General features: G+C 37.1%; 1 protein-coding gene across 37 annotated transcripts in view; it reads left to right on the top strand.

The window, feature by feature from the left end:
- Window positions 1-23,889, top strand: part of NRCAM (neuronal cell adhesion molecule) — a 156,019-nt gene that overhangs the window by 47,811 nt on the left and 84,319 nt on the right. Inside the window, exon 4 of one of the 37 annotated variants that reach the window (XM_032687333.1) lies at window positions 21,494-21,645. The exons of 35 other annotated variants lie outside the window; for them this stretch is intronic. The gene's annotated coding sequence lies outside the window, so the exon portion shown is untranslated. The remainder of the gene's footprint in view (window positions 1-21,493; window positions 21,646-23,889) is intronic. One more of the 37 variants, XM_032687332.1, reaches the window with a different exon arrangement.

Consider the following 23,889-nt stretch of genomic DNA (forward strand, 5'->3'; position numbering starts at 1 on the left):
GATGACCATTGAAGACTCTGAAAGGGCTTTTGGATGGTAATCAAGTTAAGGAAGCTCTGAAGTTCTTTGGCTTTGCTACTGGCTGCTCTCACTCACCAGGATCCTGGCACCCTATCACTGTGCCTTCATTGCCTCCATAGCTCCAGTTCTCCTGTCAGGGAATGCCACCATACAATACATCCCCTGGGGCTACTTGGATGAGTGACAACCAGCCAACTCCAAAGTGACAAGTGTTTGAATGCCTAATTGGGTCAGTGCACAGGTGCCTGCTCTTCATGAATGAGATGTTCTAGCTTTTCTCTGTGACGTTCTCTTGGTTCCTCTCATTTTTCCTACAGTGGTGAAACAAAACTGTCAATACTTTGATGTGAGAGAATAGGCTTTATCAAAGGAGAAAGATGATTTCCCATTGCCCTGTTTTGGTTTAACTAGCTTTACTGCTTGAATACTGACTGGATGAGAGGCAAAGAAATCCCTTAAAGTGGCGGAAGTTTGCTGATACAAATGGACATTGCAATAGAGAATAAGGTGATTTATTTGACTGGTGAAAGCAAATGTATTGTCTTATTCTCTATGTTAGGTATTTCTCATACTGGTTAGATCTACAGGCTTGGCCATCAGGAAATGCATGGGAGAGAAAAAGAGCTTGTTTTGTGGTATCTGCACAATGAGACTTTTCCTAAGTCAGATAAACAACTTCATTTCATATAATGCAATCAGACACAAGCAACCGATGTACAAGGGAACTGTTTCATCTTATTGAAGGCTTTGTGTTTGCATAGAAAACAACTGATATTAAGTCCATAGTCCACATTACTCAGATGTAGTTTCCGTCCTTTTGTCTCTTCCACAAAAAAACCATAGGATACCTGGGGTTGGAAAGGATGTCTGGAGATTGTCTAGTCCAACACCTCCGCTACTCAAAGCAGGATCAACTAAAGCAGCTTGCTGCTTGGACAGCTGTTTCCAGTACTTGAGCAACCATAGAGTAAAAAAGTGCTTTCTTTTGTTCAGATAGAATTTAATCTGTTTTAGTTTGTACCCGTTGCATTTTGCCGTGTTACTGGGCACCACTGAGAAATGTTGTTTACCCTTTCCTCCTCAGGTATTTCTACACATTGATAAGATCTCCTGGAGCCTTTTCCAGGCTAGAGTCCCAGTGCTTTCAGTCTCACCACGTCAGATGCTCCAATCCCTTAATCGTCTTGGCAGTCCTACACTGGACTACTTTATAGGATGCTTATGTTTTGCTTGTAGTGGGGAGGCCATGAGTGGACATAGCCCTCCAGACGTGTCTCAGCAGTGCTGAGTGGAGGGGAAGGATCATCTCCCTTGACCTACTGGCAACATTTTTTCCTAATGCAGCACAAGATACTGCTGGCCTTCCTTGCTTCAAGGGTACGCTGCTGGCTCATGATCTATTTGGAACCCACCAGGACCCCCAGGTGTTCCTTTTGCAAAACCACTTCCCAGCTGATCATCCCTCATTCTGTTCTGGTGCTTGGGGTTATGCCTCCCTAGGTGCAGGACTTTGTGTTTTCCTTTGTTGAACTTCATAGTATTCCTTTTGGTTTATGCCTTAGGCTTTTCAAGGTCCATCTGAATGCCAGTGCAACCAGCTGGTGCATCAGCCACTCCTTCCATTTGGTGTCATCAGGAAACTTGCTGAGAGTGCACTGAGAGTGCACTGAGAGTGCTGAGAGTCATTAGTAAAGTGGTTAAAAGGTACTGGCCGTAGTGCTGATCCCTGGGGTCCACCAGCAGCATGGTTCTGTACTCTTTTCTCTAACTGGACTTCATGTTGATTGCAACCCTTTGAGCCCAGCAGTTCAACCAGATTTCAGCCCATCTCACTGTCCATTTCTGTTTGTCTGTGGGGATTTTATGGGAGACAGTGTCAAAAGCCTTGCAAAAGTCAAGATAAACAACATCTGCTGCTCTTCTGTCACCCACCGTGCCAGCCATTAGCCGCTCTGTTCTGCCCAGAGTATCTCAGTCCCAGCAGGTGCTGCTGGCAGGGTTACTCTGAGAAATCAATGTCTCCCCCATTCGACATTTGTTTAAAACAATATTGTCACTTTTGCTTTGGCTGACTTGAATGTGTATTTCTAAAATAAGGCTTTTTCAGTGGTGTATATTTAAAAGTGTAAAGAGAGTTATTTAAACTTAGTCAATGTTGAAAATATTTTAAGTGGTGGGAAGTCAGCTAGGTAGCTACTGTCAACATTACAGCAACTGTGTTCCTCACTGTCCTTACTAACAAAAAACCCTGCTGACAGAAGTGAAAAATAAAGAGGAAAAAAAGGTTTGACACAGCGTCTCACAGCTGTTTGCTCTAAGATAAACAAACAGAAGAAAGGAAATGAATTGGTAGGAATCAGAGGAATTATTTATAATAACAGGAGTACAATTTTTCAGATTTATATTATTTCTTCTAAAAATTTATTGTGAAAAATGCCCTCATTCTAACAAGACTGGTATATCATCTAGTTAAATTTAGGAAACTTGATAGGAGAAATCATCTGAAAAAGGGAAGCATATTTCAATGATCTGTAGTTTCTTAACATTAGCAAAGAAAAGATGAAAAGAGTTTCTTATGCAAGACTGAAAATATAAGTATTTTAAGTGACAGAAATTCCCTCTAGAAGTCCGAGACCTTTTTAACAGATTGGAAAATGAAAGACTGTATAAAAGGAAATCTGCTAGTTTAATTTGTGAAGAAACATGAATTTATTTATATTAAAAAATGCCTCCCCAAGCTTTTATTTAGTGATAATAAACTGGTTTCATAAATTTGTTTACAGCTAAAAAGAGTTTAAACAGAAGTAGCTGTAACTTATTTAGGGGTCACAGCCACTTTAGTTCTATTGAAACCTGCCCGAATGTAGTAAGTGTATGGTTTCTAGAATAATTTTAATGGTCATATAAAACATTAGGTTTTGCCCAGCTTTTTTTCTCGCTTTATAATCTCTGATTTCCTCATATTTAAATTAAATGGACCACTTTCATCACTTGTTCCTTTTTTAGCTGTCTAACTATGTGTTTTTCAAATATGCTAAAAAAGGACAGCATGTAAAGAAAATACATAATCCTCAGTTGCTCAACTACTGATGTATAGAGTCTTTTTACAAGAACTTTTGCCGATGACTTATGCAGGATAAAAGTCATACTCCTACATTATTGTGTTTCTGTGGTAATTATGCATGCAACCACAGATGGCAAAAATAAACGTTTTATAACTTTTTTTTTAACAGAGGAGGGGTAGGATAGAAATAAAAAGAAACATTAAACCAGGTTTTCTTCAGTTTTTTTCTGTGTCTTCGAAAGTTTTCTGAACTTTCAACTTCCTGCAAGAAAAGCAAAAGATCTTCAGAATATATTTGAGTGCCATATTTTTGTTCTTTGCTGCTTATGCCTCCACTAATATTCTGACTGACTGTGAAATGTAGAAGGCAGCAAGCAGAAGTATTTAAGATATGGAGATATTCCACCTCATTTCAGGTGCATTTTCAGTGAAATTAACGGTGTAGTTGTTTAATCAATGGAAATTCATCCAATTAAAAAGAAACATGATTTTTGATAGGTAATTTTAATTCTTTTGAAATTCAACTCATCTACTTGTACTTTTTTGTGCAAGCAAAAAAAAGAGTTGGTGCATAAGTGCTAATGAGGAGTAGGGAAAGTGGCAGTAATTAGAAATGAGGGGGAATAAGAGGTCAGTGAGCTGCTGTAGAAACATTTGTTTGTGGAACTTCAGCCTATGAATTTCACTGCTTTTTTCAACTGTTCTTTTTCCAGTTCTCTCGATCAAATTAGAATAATTCTTTCTGTCAAAACCTTATTTCCCCCATTCTCAGTGGTTTTGTCCATTTTGAAATATACTGTTGCTAGTATGAAGTGGACAGCTTTAGGAGAAGTACTTCATTAGTGTTGCTTCTTGATATTGAAACTATGGGAAAAAGCTAGAACTAATAAAGATCTTTGACAAACAAATGAACATACCTTGCTGTTACTATCCAGGATTCTTTTATCAGAATTAAGTATTTCTATGCACCGTTAAAATGGTTTTTCAGTTAGCGGTATTTATTTCCAAATGTTTGTACATTTGTAACAAAATGCATGGTTAGCAGATCATGTAATGGCTGAACTTGGAGGGGACCTCTGGAGATCATCTGGTCACCCTCACAGTAAAACCACTGTTTCCTTGACGTTCAGAAGGAGCCTCCTGTTTGCACCAGAGTGAGCTCAGTATGCCCAAATGATCTTGAAACTTTGCTTTCCAGAGATCCGTAACTCACTTTTTGTGTCTTTCAAAGTTTAGCTTTTAGGAGTGCTTGAAGTTCAATAGATTTATTTTAAAATATACTGTTGAGTGTACAAGCTTAGAAAGAAAACAGGACTAGTAGTATGCAAGCCTTCCTTAGTTTGTAAACGCTTCACCACTGAAAACTTACTTGAAACTTTCTGGATCAGTAAGAAGAGCAATTAAAACCATTTTAAATGTTGTGAAGTCAGTTACATACTTCTAAAGTGATAAAATCAAATATCTTCTGAGTATGTCATAGATAGAAAGAGAACCAAAAGCAAGTTGCAAGCTTCCCAACAGTTGACAGTACTCCCTGTAGCTGATTCTGCTTTAATTACAGAACAACTACTAGATTACATCTTCTTTTCTCTTAATCAATACATTAATACCAGTTTGGGCGTATCTTTGTTTTATAAAGAAGCATGGAGGGGAAATAGAGGAGAGGTAATAAAACAGTAACACTTATAAATCTGACACAATTTTTAAGCTCCAAATGGAGATTTTTTTTTTTTTATGCAAGTACATATAAATTTCAGTTGTGACTTAAGCCCTCCTCAACTTTGGAAGACATGAAGTGCATATAGTTTTGTCAATAACTTCTCCCCTCATAAAATAATGATGCTTCGGTGAAAGCTTAGGTGAAACTTTTACACATGCTTTTACTTACTGCAGTTACTCTGTAAGGCAAATATATAAACTGATCTTTAAAGAGTCTTCAAGCTATGCAATTAGTAGAATAATAAAGTAATTTAGTTTTTGCGGTCTTCTGGTGAACCTGAAAGTCTTGCACTCCAACTTCCTCTTTAAAGCAAGGGAAACTATAGAGTCAGAACAGATTATTCAGGACTTTGTCCCATTCCGTTTTAAAAATCTCCAAGGACTGAGATTCTGCAGTCTCCTTGGGCAATGTAGTATATCCTTACCAGCTCTACCTGGGAAATTCCTTATTTAAGTCTGATAGAACATTTTGTTGCTGTAACTTCTCACTGCCACCTCTTGACTTTTTGTAGTGCACCTCAAAGAAGTCTATCAGTGAATATTCTGCCAGTCCCCCTTCCCCTGTGTTTTTAGGAATTGGCATTAGGAATATAACAAAGCCTGAGCACCACCCTGACTCAATACATTATGAAAAACTAAGATGTAAACCCATGCTCACAGTTTCAGTAGTGTGTAGTAAATGAACAAGCTGAAAATAAAGGACATAATAATTTCAGAAAAACTGATGACACAAAAGATGATCTTAAAAAGTCAGTTAGGAGAAGACCACTAGAACAGATTACAGCACTACAGGACAAAGGATAACAGTTCAACATGGAGAGGGATAAGTTTGTTTTTAAGTCACTATTTTTTTATAACTGTTTACAATAAAGGAAAAAGAGAAGATGCAAATTCTTGGTTTTATTATAAATTTATAGAAGAGGTAGTAAATATAATGAGCAGACATAATATTATGGGATAATCTGGATAGATTTATGCATCAGAAAAATGTAATGAGTGTAATAAAGGCAGCAAATGTGGTGTATTTTAATATCTGGAGGACTTTATTGAAGGCTGATGTCTTTTTGTAGAGGAGTCTAGATAACCCTTAATCAATCTGAATATTTTTCTAGTGTTTTGCATCAGGAGTGTGTTATGTCTAAATTCATGTGAATATTTAAGTCAATGATACAATGTAGCACTTCATTTTATTTTTGCATTATTTGTACCAAGAAAATCACATTCTAAAAACATTGAGTCATTTGTGCTTATTGATTGAGTTACATGTTCATCTCTGCAATAAGACGTTCATGTTATCAGTGTTACAAATTGGTAACACATGAAGAGGTATCTTGAATGTAAGGATTTATTTCTAAAAAGCTGAGGATGTTATAGGCTAGCAAATCTAGATCTGTGCTTTAGATAGAAAGACTAAAGGCAAAGAGTGGGTATTTTGTTGAGATATCTCTAGGAAAACATACCAGTTCATTCACGGGGGTCTGAGTTGCTTCTGATTTCTGAGACTCAGTTACTCCTGAATAAACTGAAAATTTATTTTAATCTCCTGAAACTTACAGAATTGTTCAGAGTAACAAGGCGGAAGCTGAATTTGTTCTTTAAGCCCTGCACTGCTCCATGATGCTGTATGTGTGTCACCCAGAATTAATTCCTCACTGACCCTTGTCTTCAGAGGAGGATGAGGCTGGTACCTGATCTCAGAACAGTTGTCCATGTGACTCTTTTGTTCTTCAGTAGAGGAATTTAGCATATTTGCAATTAAGAGGCTCAGCAGGGACAGAGGAGAAGCACCTTTAGTGTCTCTTGCTTCAGAGGGAGCACTGTTGGCGTACCCCAACTACTCCTTCACTGACTGCATCACATGTGCCTCTGCAAGCAGGTCAGATCAATCTTTAACATAACAATTTAGATTCACTATGGTTCTTAAAGCTTATTTTTAATTAAAAATTAAATAATGCTAATAAAAGTAGCCCGTCATGGTAATGTATTCCAACATCATTAGCAGGCCTGAATATCTAATATTTATAAGTCTTGAGTCTTCTGAATTGACAATATAAAAAATATTCACTAAAATCTTAATAATAAAGTGTCTCATGAGTGATTAATAGCCTGTAGTCTAGCATAAACTTTTTTCTTGGTAAAACACTTGTTTCCAAACAACAAAAACCAGATAGAATATTCATACCATGCTAGGCATTACTGCATCTCAGTATTACCTCAATTTACATTTTCCTGACAGGTAACAGAGTTTCCAGAACTCCATGAAGTACATAGGTTACAATATTGTGAAATGAAGTTAGCACGTTTAGGATTTTTTTAAAGTTATTTGGCATTTTCTCTAAAAAGAAATTACTCCATTTTAACCTTCATATTTCCTTATTTGGAAGAATTTTGCGTCCTTTTGTTTCATTGTTGACAATTATTTACTTTCTGAAGGTTTTAAACTGAGACTCTGACATAGTTTCAGTTACTAAAAAAAATTATTTAGTAACCTAATGTTCTTCTTCACTGTGTTTCTTATGTTGTGTCATCATTTGAACCTTACTAACTTGAACCAGTTTAAACTACTACTGTAGTAGTTTAAATTGTCAAAGAAAAACATTTTGAAATATCAAACATTTTGAGTTGTAGTGCCTATATCACTAGATCCAATAATTATCTGAATATCCCAGTTCTCCAGAGTATTGCTCCAGTGGGACTTCAGATTCCACTGAGAATGATGTGAGCTTCTACCTCTTGTATATGACTGTATTTTGCTCAGTGAACTTTGTCCAAAAATTGATTTTTATGACTGGAGGACAACTCTGTCCTCCTCACTGACTGTGGAAAGATGAATTAAGTATTACAGGCTGTTCCCTCTGGAGTCTCTCAGGGCTGTTCTACACTTGAAAGTTTTTTTTTACAATTTACTGGGCAATTAAATTCTCAGGAAGTACTTCAAAGGAAAATGGATGTTTGGCTGGCAGGAATGAAAGTTTTCTAGCCAGGCAAAAGAGAAAAATGTTGCAAGGAAGATTTAAATCCTGTCGGTATATTTTAAATAACCTGCTGCCAACTGTCATGTCTGTTCAGTTCAAGTGTGTTCAGACAAGTTTCTCCAATCCACCATGTGAAATGGTAGCTCTCAGGCCACAAAGATTTTTCAAAGTATCAAAGCTCCTTTACATCTAGAACAGCAGCCTGCAGAAGGATGACATGCTTCCACCCATTAATGTTTTTCAAGGAATTATAAAGGTTATGAAGTAGAACCATACACTGAGTGATGATATGGAATGGCATATAGCAGACATTGACCCAAGGCAGTTTTAGTTGCCTCAGAGTGTTTGTAGAGCCCTGGAGAATCAGACAACTTCAGTTCATGCAAATTAATTGGATTAAGTTTCTTACCATGTATTTTAATTTTTTTTTCACTATACTTCTCCATGTATCATCAATTCAGTTAGCATACTGTTTGCTGTTGAAAGAAGAGAGACCGTAGTATGTTCTTTTGCAGCCTTTGGGATCTTTTCCAGAGCAATGAGATGGTTGAGGAATGTGGAAAAGTGACATGTTCATAAATTCTATTAGTTGATATAAAATTCTGGAAATACACAAAATATTCATGCAACCTGCAGATATTAAAAGTGGTTATGGGATTTATTGAGAACCATAAAAGAGTTATTTTTCTATGTTACCATTTGATTCTTGTTCCTTTCCTAACACAGTTCCCCAAAACAGTATCTGGTGTGAAATACGATTGTGATTCTCAACATTTTCACATGTATGCTGCTCTCAGCTTTTATTTTACTTTATAAGTAAAATATTTAAGCTGAAGATTTTGTAAAACCAATTTGCTCACTACAGAAGTACACTTTGTTTAATCAGTTAAAAATTAACACAAGCCTAGAAAAACTGATGGGGCATTTTTTTTTTACTCATTTTTTGACATCAATGCAGAAAAACGATTAACAACTTTTGCCTAAACTATCAGGGAACTGGATCCACACCTGTTCTTTTTAAAACCAAATTAATCTTTTCAAGATGTTTGATGCTTGTTCACTTGTATCAAAAAAGTAAGTTATGAAAAGGATTTTGAGAGCTTGTTTGTGTTGCTGTTCCAAAAATCACGCAGGTAACCTGTACAAAGTTGAGGAGAATTTGTCATTGATGCAAGATATTTTTCATTAATGTAACTGTTTATTTTAAAGGTCCAAGGAGAATGCATAGGTATTCTAAGTACTTTGTAACAGGATCTACTGTTTGTCAAGCGGGACTGAGCATTCTTAAGGACCAGAAATAGCTTCCACAAAACATCAACTAATGTATCAGAGTACTGAGTTCCTAATAGAGGGCAGCCCTACACTTTGATAGATAGTGTAGTCAATATTAATACTTCTTTGCTGTAGATGTTTTATAGAAGCAGGGTTTTTTTAGGTTTTCTTGATGGCAGAATGACCCATATTATGGAGTAATAGAAACTCCTGGGAGTCTCATGATTAGGGCCTTTTGCTATCTTACACATGAAATGCAGAAAGCCTACTGTATAGGTTTCCTCCTATCCATAGTTGCATGAACACTGGAACAGGCTTCCCAGGGAAGTGATCACACCACCAAGCCTGGCAGAGTTCAAAAAGCTTTTGGATAATACTTTCAGGCATTGGGATCAATACTCTTGGGACTGTCCTGTGCAGGACCAGGAGTTGGACTTGATGATCCTTGTGGGTCCCTTCCAACTCAGCATATTCTGTGATTCTACCACACTAACGTGCAAAATGTTGCTGCATCCTTCTTCCATACTCAAAGTCATGGTATTATCACTGTAAAACAGGTTTGCAGCTCTATTTTCTGATTTCATGCTGATATAACAGTACTTTGAACTCTAAGGGAGAAAGAATTTTAAACATTTCAGTAGTTTCTGTTGATTGGGATAGGTATTTTGTCACTGGGATTGCTAGCTCTTGTGGATGCTCCGCACAAATGTCTTTCATGTTCAGTGTGACAGGGGACATGGGTGCCGAAAAACAGCAATGTGAATTATTCTTCTTATGGTCTTCAGTGGTGGGAAGCCTGTGCCTGTTTTTGGTTTTTTTTGTCCAAGGTGTTCAAGTGGGATCTTGCATACAGTATTTGATATTCTCATCTTGTTCATTGCTGAGTTATTGGATATCCCTGAGTTGCATAGATTCTGGCGAGGAGTAAGCTAACCAGTCAAGAACAAGGTTTTCTTGGAAAAGTATGAATAAACAAATATATAAACACTGCATTTCAGATTGTAACAGCAAATGTTACAGCATCCATGATTCTTCTTGCACATGTCTTCTCACAAAATTTCAGCTCTTTTCCTCCACCTATTGTTCAGTGGAGGGCTCTCCTGTAGATCTTGCCTTCAGGGAACCTTAAAGAAGAGATGTTGTACAGAGAACTGAGCATGTATGAGAAAGGTTAAGGAGAACACTGGCTTAGGGCACAAACAGACTGTAAGGGCAATATGTGGGGTGTGCATTTGTACCTTGACAGGTGTCAGCACTTATCTCTGTTATGCATGCAGTTACCATCCTTGTCTGCTCAGTACAATAACTGCATATGACATGTTGTGTCTGACAGTAGCTTCTCTGTGGAGCCTGTGAGATGTGGTTGGCACAGCACCCTTGCTCTTGGGCACTCTGTTGCACCCTGCTTTCTTCTCACAGACCTTAGGAAAGTAGATTACTTGATCTGTACTTTTCTTCTGAATTTAAATCACATTAGTTCAGGATAAGTTTCATTTTGTTTCTGGGAGGAACCCATTTTGTACCCAAGTGTGTAGCTCCTTTGATACTTGTACTCACCCAGGTTTGGTTATTTGTTTTGGATGCATTGATGTCTAACTGAACTTAGCAGCAGAATTCCTATGGACGTTACTAAGTTAGGACACCATTGGGTGTCTGTGGTGGGATTGCATTCATAGTGGTATATGAAAACTGACAGAATTAGATTTAGAATATTTAATTTACTTCTCTAGTTGATTTCTGTGAAGCTCTATCTGTACTAGTCTACAGGTAGGAAGATCCATACAGAGATGACTATGCTTTTTTTCAGCTTAATTAATTTGAAAGGAGACTGGCCATGACAGGATATTAAAAGCTTTCTGTGACACTGTATGTGCTGGTTTGGGCTTGGGTAGAGTTAATTTTCTTCACAGTGGCTGGTATGGGGCTGGGTTTTAAATTTGTGCTGAACACAGTGGTGATAACAGAGGTGTTTTTATTATTGCTGAGCAAGGCTTACACAGAGCCAAGGCCTTTTCTGCTTTCTGTACTGCCACGCTGGTGAGGAGACAGGAGGTGCATGGAAGGCTGGGAGGAGACATAGCTGGGACAGGTGACCCAAACTGACCAAAGGGATATTTCATGCCATATGACATCATGCTCAGTATATAAAGTGAGGGGGAAAAGGAGAAAGGGGGAAGACATTTGGGGTGATGGTGTTTTGCTTTCCCAAGTAACTGCTATGAAGCCTTCATCAGAGATGTCTGAACACCTGCCTGCCAATGTGTAAGGTAAAACATACGTTGGTATTCTTCCCAAGAATGCCAAGGCAGTGGAAGGTTAAAAAAAAGGTTTATTTCAGATAGAAGGGCCCTTATTTGGGCATTATCACTAGACAGCAGTTACGAAGCCTTTGCTTTCTATGATGCCATAATTCTTCACCATTCATTCACAACAGAAAATAGCTGAAGGAGCACAACATCCTGTGTCGATAAAAATTGCTTTCTAACATGTGACTTCTCAGATTAGGTGTAGGCAGATAGGTGTTCTTCCAACAACTGAACCAACAAAAGATCTTACAGCCTATCAGCTTGCCCGACTTTCTCCCTTCTGATGGGTATTGCCTTCCCATGACAGTCAGCTAAGTCCCTCATTTGATATTTTACTTGTTTAAATCTTGTTAATTCCTTTGTTAATTGAGCCAGCTGGAAGAGGACAGTTGTCTATAACCTTACAGAACTGCAGTATGGTAGTGATGAAGTTAAAATGGGCACAGACCTATAGCGGTGGACCAGAAGCCAGTGTAACTTGATGAAGAGTAAGGGGTGGTTTTGCCAAGTGCATTTGTGGAACCTAGTCTGGCAGGTATGAGTTTAAGGATAGAAAACTAAAAGTTTTGGCCACAAACTTACTAGGCAGAGGCCGGAAGAAGGACCTCAGTTTTGAACAGAGCTGAGGTAAAATCTCACTGACCTTATAATGTGGTAAGTAAAGTACTAGATTGAGCTGTGTGGGCACTATCACCAGAGGGGAAAAATGCTTACAGTATCACTTTGCATTCACTTGGGATCAGTATTAGAATAGTATTTAAAGTAGTAGGTGATTTCAAATTTCTAATTAAACACCAGGGATTGCATTCCCTCTGTTGCAAAAGGTGAAATCTAAAATTTGTGATATGAAAATTCTCCAGTTAAGCCTTTTTCTGCAACCTTTGTAAGTAATTTGTGAACTGGAAAAACTACTACATTTGCAAAAGCATCTATGGAGCATCTACATTTTCAAACTTTTATTAAATGGTTAATCTATATAGGATTTGTGAAATCCAAAGCAGAAACATTGTTAAATAATACATGCTGAAGAGTATGTAATCTTGTATTTATTCCACAGAGGCTTTTGGTTTTGTTTTGGGATTCATGAACCCTCATGGGCCTTCTAAAATTTAGCAGAACTGAGTACTGTAATAGTTCAATAATGTAATCTGTCTGGCATCAGGAGCCCTCTTTTGCAGTAGCTAAGTGTCTTTTGAAATGTGATGTGATCAGGTAATGTTGTAAAGCTCTCTGGCTTCACCGGAGAGTAAATGACTGAGTATCAGCAGTTTGTAAAGCCTTTTAATACTACTGAAAGAACAGATAATGACAGTGCACAGTACTAGAACAAAACAATAAAGACTGGATATACAAATGTTGATGGCCACTTAGTTTCTAAAATAATTACCGTTCATGTGATTTTTAGCTTTTACAGCTTTGGAGTATAAATTGTTGTTGTTAGATTTCTATAAAGTGTTATTCAGGAAACACATCTCTTGAAGAAAACTGTCAAATGTTTAGTCACAGAAAGCAAAAACAGTTCTTTGAAACCTATCATCTAGTCCTCTGTCTGTGTACTTATTAGCTTTTGAAATGCCATCAAAGCAGCCATGAATTAAAAAAGAAAAGTTGTTTCGAAAGAGGATATCTTTCTTGTGTTAAAATTCATACTAGAGTTTTGCAAGGAAATCTAGTGGCAAGATGACAGAAGAAATTGAATATTCTGCCTGGCAAAATACAGTAAAAATAGAATCTGTGGATTATTCACAAAATGCTTTTCCTTCTGTAATTCCTTTAAAGCAAATCGTGACTGCCTAGAAGAAGGATGGACAGACTCTCTGGGAACAGTATAAAGTCCCTTTTGGGTCCACCTGCTGCAGCACTCTCTCAGTCAAATGGCAAAAGTAAAGGCTCTCTCTACTCTCAGTGTCAGAGGATTGCATTCACCTCTGTACAAAAGTTGTACTTCTATCATCAAGAAAAGTTAATGTGCTTTTCATTGCATTCTGTAGTCAATGAAAAGATTGTGTGTAAATTAATTTTGAATTTCTGAGTAGAGCACCTTTAAACCTACAATGAGCTTAGTAGAAAACTTCTGGGAAAGTTCTTGTGCCTGTTGACATCCTTCTATTATTGTAAGTAATGCAGCTGCTACTTCTTTCATGCCTTTAGGGTACAAAATGAATGGGTTTTTATTGTTATCAGATAAAGCTTCTTGATGCTGATAGACTTACTTAGCTACTCCAGTGTGTCTTGACAAAACTAAACAGAACTAAATGCTTTTCCACTCAGAAACATTTTTCCACAGAGAAACCCCCAAACAAGTGAAGTATTCCTACAGATTTGAAAAAATAGTAGCTGGCATATGTGTACCCACTCACACAGGTAAGAATGAAATCCGTGGAAGATGACAGCGCTGAAAGGGAGGGAGAAGCTTTGACAGAGCCTAAAAAGTGTCACTGTGTGGCCTGGGCGAAGTGGAGGCAGTGGATGCTGGCTGAAAGGGCCACGAAGCTTTGAGCACAAAAATAGCATTGGATTTGCTTTTGAAAGAATGTCACATTACACTCTTATAGGTGAATGAAATGCATTTTTAAAATCTCCTTTTAGGAATAACCTACACAGTGGGATGCCTCTTGGCCAGCATTTGTGTCAGAAGCAGTATTTATCTTCTTTTACTGTATTGACAGTGCTTTGAGAGTTTTTTTTTCTTCCTAAAAGGACACCAACAGTTGATATGAAATCAGTGGCCAGAACCTCTCGCATATCTTTATTCCCCTCCGAACTTCTCTTAACGTGGCACACAGTTTAATAACTGATTATTTAGCAAAAATAGATTTAAAGTTCTGATATAGTTTCATGAGTTCTAATGGAGAATGTTGGGTTCATTCTTCCTCTGTGTCATGTTCGAGAGTATTATATTAATCTAACAAATGTTCTGTCAATGACCTGACTTTGTCTGCAACTCTTTTCCATAAATACCTTTAATATGATTTTTCAGATTCCTTTTTAATAGCTGCATTGACTTTTAGGTAACTAAAACATATCATTTGCAAACTAGTGTGCAAATGGAAAAGCTCTGTTGTGCCAGGTATATTTAAATTGCAGTGACCACAGAAACTGCACAATCAGGGTGCTTTTTTGAAGGAGTGTGTTCATCAGGGCAATAAGTTATGGTTAAATTGAGAAATATGGCTCTAATTTGTTACAGACGAAAAATTATTTTCATGTGTGTATGTGTGTGTATGTAAATATATCTACTCACATATATTACTAATTCTATAAGTATGTAATGTTAGTAAATTTATGTATACAATAATTTTCATAGAATTACAGAATGGTTTGGTTTGGAAGGGACTTTAAAGCTCATCTGGTTCCAACCCCCCTGCCATGGTCAGGGACACGTTCCACACCACCAGATTTCTTTAAGTCCCATCCAACCTGGCTTAGAGCACTTGAGGGATGGGACATCCACAACTTCTCTGGGCAACCCTCCCAGTAAAGAATTTCTTCCTGATATCCAATCTAAACCTACTCACTTTGAGTTGAAAGCCATTCCCCCTTGTCCTCTCACTACTTACTCTTGTAAAGAGTCCCTCTCTGACTTTGTTATAGGCTCCCTTTAGGGACACTTCTGGGTCTCTCCAGACCCTTCTCTTCTCCAGGCTGAACAATGCCAATTCTCTCAGACTGTCTTCATAGGAGAAGTGTTCCAGCCCTCTTACTGTCTTTTTAGCTGTCCTGTGGACTTGCTCCAACAGGTCCACATGTTTCTTGTGCTGGGGACCCCAGAGCTGGAGGCAGTATGCCACGTGGGGTCTCATGAGGGCAGAGTAGAGGAGGAGGATCACTTCACTCAACCTGCTGACCATGCTTTTTTGGATGGATGTAGAGCAGGACACATTTGTCTTTCTGGACTAGAGTGCACATTGCATGTTGCCACCTCATGTTGAGCCTCTTATCAGCTAAAACTCCCATTTCCTTCTCCATAGGTCTGCTCTTAATCCATTCTTTGCCCAATCTATATTTGTGTTTGGGGATTGCCCTGATCTAGGTGCAAGACCTTGCACTTGCCTTCTTGATCTTAATGAGGTTCACACAGGCCCACCTCTCAAGCCTGTAAAGGTCCCTCTGGATGACATCCCTCCCCTCCAACATGTTGACTGCAGTACACAGGTTGGTGACATTGGAAAACTTTGTGAAGGGTCTACTCCATCCTGCTGTCCGTGTTGCCGGCAAAAATGTTAAACAGTACTGGTCCCAGTGCTGACCCCTGAGGAACACCAGTCATCACTGTTCACTGTTTGGACATCGAGTCATTGACTGCAACTCTTTGAGTGTGACCATCCAGACAATTCCTTATCCACTGAGTGGTCCATCCATCAGATTAATTTCTCTCCAGTTTAGGGACAAGGATGTCATGTGGGACAGTGTTAAATGCTTTGCAAAAGTCCTGGCAGATGATGTCAGTTGCTCTTCCCTTATCCTGTTGTAGAAGGCCACCAAATTTGCCAGGCACAGTTTGCTATTAGTGAATCCATGTTGACTTTCACCAGTTACCTCCTTGTACCTTAGCATTTTTTCCAGGAGGTTCTGCTCTCCATGATCTTGCAAAGCACTGAAGTGAGACTGACCAACCTGTAGCTCCCTGGGAGTTATGTTTCCCAATTTCCAGTCAGTGGGAAATTGAGAATTGCTAATGGGATTGCTATGGCTTCTCAGATGTGATGGATAGTGGCTTAGTCATAATTTTTCTACTTTTAGAAATAAAAGCCTTCAAATATAAAATTTACACTATTTATAAAATACATCCTGTTAAATGTATGTGAAGGATGGTACTATGTTAGAATTATTTTGCAGGAGACTGCATACATTGGTGTGTGGTAGTTGCCTATACTTTTTGAATTATATTTTTCTTGACAAACCAAATACACTAATCTATTCAAGTAAGATTTAAAAGGTTGGTGGATATAAAACTCAGGGAAATCCAATAAAGGTTTGACATTCCTTTTTACATGACTTACAGAGTCTGCAGAATATAGCACTTCTCTTCAGAATTAAAAATTCACATATGTAACAGCCTACACTAGGAACAATGCTGCAAGTCATTAAGAAGAAATACAAGGACATGTTTTGAATCATGAAGATAGGAAAATAAAATGTCAATGACGTGTTTTTTAATAAAAATGTGCAGTGAAATTTATGAACACATCTATCATCTTGTGAAATGTATCTGAGACATGGTGAGAGAAGAGTCAGTGTGACTATACAGACTGCTGTGCTCTTGTGATACAGACATGTGACAAGAAGCGTGTGAGGGCGGGAGACCCCATTCTGTTCTCTTCTTGCCTGTGTGTGTTAGAAGAGATTCCACTGAGGTTAGTGCAATTCCCTACCTGTGGAGTGACATAAGTAAACTTGAATTCAGTTCAAGTTAGTGTTCTTGTTAGCTGGATTGCAACATCTGGAGTCAGTTTTCTGTGAGGTACAAATTTTAGCGCAGGATTTCTAATGGTAGGAGGACTGTAGGATTGTTTACTTACAGCATCCTATAGTTGAATGTATTTATACCTGAAATGTTACCATCCAGAAGGAAATGGGATATATCCAAAGAGTTTTCTTTTCATGAAGCAAAGAGAGGAACAGTACCAAAGCCTTTGAATGTTAAAGCCACATCTCTCTTTCTGATCATGAAAGAAGGCAGGAGGAATTAAAAGACAAGACGAAGTATGAGATTAAGTAGATAAATTATAAATTATTACTTACATGATCTGAAGCTATCAAAACCTATTCTGCGCTTAATTAACTGTCTGGTAGGTAGGGAGAATTTAGCATCCCTTTCCCATTGTTAAGTTAGCCTCTTGATAGCCAGCTGCTTACAGGCTAATCCTATGTCATGCTTTATCCAATGTCTTGTCCTGAACATGTGAAAAAATGTTAAAGACTGTGTATTTTGAAGTTACTGAACATGAGACAAGGATGCTAGCAAGTTATCTCAAAATAAAATGTATCTCTTGTTTTTCCATAATTATAAGCATTAAATGACTGAATGGTGTAAGGTTCTGTTAAAGTCAGGAAATGAGATGCTGTAGTGAAAAGTAGCTTAAAAAGAAAGTGCAACTAGTAATCACAGAGACATGAAGAAACTCTGTCCTTTCTGAAGGTCATAGAAAAGAATGTCTGAATAAAAGTCATTCAGAATAATCAGCTGTTCAAAATACCGGACAGTTGATTACTCTGAATGAAAAAGCCAAGTATAAATTTGAAGACTAACAGAGTTCCTTGGGAAAAAGCAGTAAGTTTGCAATTCTAAGAATTTCTTTTGAATTGCAAAGTAGGTGAAAAGAAAGCCTATTTGGGAGGCTGTCTTTGAGGAACATATTTTAACTTTTATGTAGTTGGTAGTGATTTGAAAAATCATAATTAATGCTGTGGACTCAGCGTTCAGAGTTAAAAGGAGTAAGTCAGAGATACTAGGATCTTTATTTGTTTTTTTTACATTATTGTTTTTAGAAAAACAGCAGTGCATAAATTGCATAAATACCTATTTTCAGATGTTTGACTCTACTTCTGAAATAAATTTCCTTGGCTTTGCAGAGGTTTCCTCACCAGTGCTGAAGTAGGGAGGAACAGAGTCAACTTAGAGTGATGTCAGTACTTCAGTATTACATTCACTTCACTCAGATCCATGAAGACTTAGGCTATGGGTACAGTTTCATATGATGTTTTGTTTAGTATCTGGCTGTCATCCAAAAGAGAGAGTTCCTTTGGGGAAATCTCTGTCATGTCAGAACCTAATCCTTTTTTGCAGCGGTTTGTTTTCTCTTGGATCAATGAAGTGATGTAGCTCACTGGGCTTGCTACAATTCTTACATGTGAGGAAAGAGGGCAGGAACTTGTAGTCAGGAACAGAAGAGTTCAGGACCTCTCCATATCTTCCTGACAACTACTTGTCTTTAGAACAGAGCAAACCTAGTGTGAAAACTCACCATTAAATATAAGTACCAACATTTTCATTTAAGTAAAAGAAAATGCTGGAGAGAACTTGTGGTCTGCTCTTGCAAGAAAAAAAAGGGAGTATAGCCAGGGAACGCAGAGCCCTAATTCCACCTTTTCATACAGACACCGCTGCCCCCAACAGGTTCTATTTTAATTTGTAGAAATTAGTTTGCTGCATAATTCTGTGGCTCTACCCAGCAAGCCAAAGAAAAAAAGTCATCATTCTAGTCTCTGCAAATGTCCTTTTTTTTCATACCTGCAGTTATGTAGGATATATGGAAGATTAAGTACTGAATAGTACCTTCTAATAAAGTACTTTTATGATCAAGAGACTGCAGTGATTGCTGGCAATTAAAGGGGAAACTACTTTTCTAACCTGGCCCTTAATGCTTTTATAGTAGCAAAAACAATTCTATAGCTAAGTCCATTTCTATACAGCAGTCAAGTTAGTTCAGGTTTAATTGTATTTGTTTCCTCAACTCAGATTTTACTGGAGGCTTTTTTTTGGTGCGGGTGTCTTGACTCAAATACATTAAAGTGGTTGACTTTTGTTTAAAAAGTATTTTAACTATACTTCTGTCCTTTTTAAACCTTCAAGTCTTTCCTTCCTCTTTCTGTTTTCCCCATGACATGCAATATCTCTGCTAAACCAGTGTAGTGACTTAGGTAAACTTCCTCTGATTAAACATGTGAGAAAGCATATGTTTGAAGTTCAGAGTTCTCTGTCATGCCAACTGTTGGCTTTATGTCTGGAAATTCTGGTTTTTTACATTAATCAAAAGGTATATCGTACTTTTCCCAGCATATACTGATGTGAATACATCAGGCAATGTTGCAAATAGCCTTTAGATTATCAGCCCTGGTGGAAAAAAAAAGGAATGTGGTTTAATTAAGCAGAAATTTATTATCTTACCTGGCAACTACCCAGCAGCAAGCATTATATGTCAAAATGCATTTAATTTGTTGCACCCAGCCTAATGCTGGGAACTCATTATCAAGATTAAAGAAGACTGAGAAAAGATCTTACTTCATCTTTACTTCCTCCATGATTTTGTGAAAGATATTTCCAGGTGATTCATTTTTTACAGCAACCAGCTCCTGTTACAGAATGAATGATGGAGTGAAAAATGAGACATGAGATTGAATACAGAGATCCTGGTGATGCACTGTGGAAACCTGTAACATTTTTAAAACAATGATAAGGGTACAAACAGGTTTGTTCCCTTTGTGTTCCACTCATGTTTCAAATGTGAGAAAACCAAAACACCTTAAGATGTGAGACACGGACTCTTTCCCTTTTCTGCTGTTCAGAGTATTCCTATGCTCTGCTGAAAAACCCTAAATATGTTGATGCTTGTTTTCTACTTTTTCCTCTGGGAAAAGGAAGCTTGCAAGGGTTTCTTTTGTCATTCTTGTCTGGTGATTGCTGCACAGGTAACTAATGTGCCATAACCCCTTTCATAAATTTGATCCAATTCCTTTTAAATTATAGTGCAAAAGTTTACTCCAGGATCTCAAATGACAAAAAACCCCTCAAAACACAAAATCCAACCAAACAAAAATCCCCACTGCAAAACCAAACCAAACCAAAAACCAACCAACAAAACAAAACAAAAAAACCCTGACTGCAAAAAAACCAAACCCGCAAAAGGTAGAAAACCTTAGCACACCCTGCCCCTCCCGTCCCCATCCTTAGGGCTTTTAATATCTCTTTAATGAAAAACATTGTGTTCTTGCACTTAGAGATCAAAGTTGATTTGCCACTTTAAATTTGATTCTGACAGGGAGTGAAGATATTAATTTCATGGTAAATGTTGCCTGGGCAATTTGAACCTAACTGAATTGTGGAATATAATCATGAATTTAACCTGTTGTTTAGGCTAGAAACTGGTGAACTATTTACCAAATCACTGGAGTGAAACAGCTTGAGTCAAGTTCTTGCTAAGCAAGGAAGGAATGAAGGCTGGGAAAGGGGCTGCCCTAATTTTGCTGCCTGGATTTGCAACCCAGTCTCCGCTATTGTAACTGCTCTCTGTGAGAGAGTATTTATAATTTAGTATTTTAGTGTTCTGACAGTAACAAAAGTTATGTCTCAAACCCTCTCTTTCACTATGAGGTAGACTGTTCTGATTCAAAGTCTGATTCTTCCCTTGACGGGCTTTATTTACCAGACTGGATGTGGCACTTAGTGCCATGGTCTAGTAACCATGGCGGTGTTGGATCAAGGATTGGACTTGATCATCTCGTAGGTCTTTTCTAACCCAGTTGATTCTATGATTCTATGAGTCTTCCCTTCTTCATAGATAGCTACACTCTCAGCAGTGTGGAGAGTGGTCTGGTGGCACCTGGCTATCTTACATAAAGCTTTTGTGAAGGAAAAAAAGGCAGCTCCTGCCTGTCTTTGCGAAGGAATGAAGCTTAGGAGAAATCAGGGTGAGGGACGGAGAGGTGCAGTATATTTACAACTGCTTGTCCATTTTGAAAGGAGGTACTCCAGCTTTGTAGTATACTCACACATTGGCTCCATGAAGCATTTCCAAGGAGCCCTACTTTAGGCTTCAACTTCTTCCCATAGAAAATGCCAAAAATTTGGTAAGACATCCCCATTTCCACAAGTCTTGCTTTCCAGAAGTGCTTTGAGATACATTATTCTTTTGAGCAACTCTGAATTGGGAATTGAAGCTATGGAACCCTAGGGAATAATGCTTGAAGGGAAGTTAAAGGTGAGACTGGAAACCAGGCGGGTTTCAGAGATGTAAGAACAGAAGATCAAAAATTAGTTTCTTCCCTGTGGCGCAGCAGTTTCTACATGTCCTTACAGACCCAATTAAAATAACATTTGATTAAAATGAGTACAACAAAGCACAGTTTTAAGTGGTACTAAGTCTCTGGATAAATTGAAAAACCACCAAAATTTAATTATATATTAAAGATTAAAGAGTACTGTCGGGTCTTAGTTACATTACAGTTTCTCTGGTATATAAGCAGTAAAGCAATTTAATGTCAAATTAAAAATCCTTGGACAACAGCATCTCAATTCAAATTAGTATGTCTGAGAAAATAATTTTGGCCTTTAATGTTGATTTATAGCAATTTTTGATTCTTTATGTGTGGAAATCCAGAACAGTGTTGTGCTAATACGGCTGTATCACCTGCAGGTGTTGCTTGAGAGTCGAGTGAGCAGTTCTTTGTATTTTCTTTGAAGGATCAATATTTCAAGATGCACGAAGCAGAAGGGTCTGACTGACAAGCTGCCTTGATACACTGTTATTCTAACTATGACTGGATTGACTGAAAGTTGCCTCAAAGAGTAAGATAATTTATAAAAACTGTAAAGCATAACCAAGTGTTTGAAGTAATCAAAACTAATTAGGAATTATTTATTTTCACTTTTTAAATGTCTTGCCTTTGCTGTTATAGTTTCTTGAAGCTTTTCCTTCTGAAATGTCCGTATTTTATACTGCATTTACATGAAAAAAAATACATTAGGTGTTACAACTATGCAAAAAATTAGAACTGGCAAAATTTAATGAAAAAATTTCTAATAATTGTGCTGTGAGAAATTACTGTTAGTGTACCCATGTTATTGGAGAGAAATTTGGTTTTCAATTTTTGTGTATGTCTAAAATTTGGTAAATAACCTGGTTTAAAAAAAAAGGTAATTTGGAAAGAAAAAGGATGCATAATTATAAAACAGTGACTTTTCTTGAGAATAAAAATTCAACTTAGTGCTGCCTTGTTTCTGTATATTATCATAAAAAGCAAATGTTTCTTTGGATACTTCATTGTGTAATACAAGTATTATATATGTTTATATATGTAAATGAGTTATTTTTATTTTTGAATCATTAGATGGGGTCATTCTCTAGTGTGGATGAAGTAGTAGGCTTATCAGTCTGCTAGTACCACTTTACAGGCTGGTTTACAAGGTGTGTGCTGAAATGCTTTTTCAGTACTATCAGTAGAATTTCAGAAAAATTCTTTTTGTAGTTATTTTGGGATTTTGTATTGTGTTTTCCTCTTCCAATGCTATTTTTTCCTTTACCTTGAAGAATCTTTCTTTAATTCAATTTTTAGTATTAATTTTGTGGGAGGATATGATATATGCTTAGAATAGTATTCATATAATGAGAAAACAGACTATTTGAGAGTTTACTTTGAATGGAAAAAAGTTTTTCCTCATCCATTGGTGTGACTTTGCAGAACTTCACTGAGCTTAATTTAGACAGAAAAAAAATTACTGTTCTTGCTATGTGTGGCATTTGGATTTGAGATTTTGGTATAAAGGACAGATTAGTTTTAAAAAGTCAAAGAAAACCGTAGTGAACATGGCAGCGTGAAAGAAATTTCTTTTGTCTCCTAGGTAGTAATGTGAATGTGAAATTCAAATGATTCTGTAAACAATGTAAATTTTTACATCAAAGTGTAGTGTTTACTTACATAATAGATATGAAGTCCTGGGTAAGATTTTTTTGTTTCGTTAATGAATAGCATACCCATACAAAAAAACACAAACAAACAAAAAAAAAACAACAGGGAAAGCTATTTCCCAGTTAGGGAACAAACTGGATTAACTTCTTGATGAATAAATGAGCTTTTTTTACCCTAAAGGTTTGAATTAGTGATTTGTATAAAAAAGCTCACTGAGGCTCTAGTTATTTGCTTTGTCCTATACTACTTGCTTAAATTGCACCTGAAATTGTTATTTCAGTGGTGTAAGTGCCTTCTCTGATTCTTTTAAACAGAAAATTGAAAATATTCTTAACATACAAAAGGTATTTAAAATGAAAGGGCAATAGCATGGAAATGTAGGTTAGCACAGCTCATTTAGGTTTCAGTTTGATAATGATGTTTTAAACTCTGTTAGAAGTGCAAGATTTATTCTGAGAATTAAGCTGCAGGGTTTTATTTTTGATACATTAAAATAAAAAATACAGTCAACTAAAAAAAATTAATCCTTTAACATCATAATAGCAGAGAAATTTTTCACATTTACATAAATGTGAAATACATAAAAATAAGCCCTTCTTTTATATTTTTGAATAGATTCTCTTTTTGTGGTCCTTGATAGTCCTGATGCAAGGAAATGGCTGGGGAACAGAGATTTAACGGAATCAGCTGCAGTAAAGTTTATAGAGTAAATTTTAATCAAGCCAAGTTCAGATGAAGCCAGTGGCAGATTTGGTTGAATAACACCAGCAAAATGAAGGGTAAATCCTAGAAAGATGAATTTTAGTACATTATATTTGTTATTTGAAGTTGTCCCACTAAAATAACATAACAACATTGGGTCTGTCCATTTGTACATATGCAGTTTAATGCTCAATGGCAGTAAAACTGGCTAAAATCACGTAGTTTGTTTTAAATGAGAAGAAAAATATAGTAATAAAAGGAATGAACATAGTAGTTGTGGATAACAGTAGACTCCAGGTGGAGAAGTAATAACAGGTGCAATGCTGGTTCATCCAAAATGTCATATATGCTTCCAAAGGTTTCATCCAAGGCACTTTTCCTGCTCTAAACTAAAAGTGTTCAATTTTATAAAAATTGTAGA

The sequence above is a fragment of the Chiroxiphia lanceolata genome, chromosome 5, assembly GCF_009829145.1.
Source record: "Chiroxiphia lanceolata isolate bChiLan1 chromosome 5, bChiLan1.pri, whole genome shotgun sequence".
Taxonomy (NCBI): domain Eukaryota; kingdom Metazoa; phylum Chordata; class Aves; order Passeriformes; family Pipridae; genus Chiroxiphia; species Chiroxiphia lanceolata.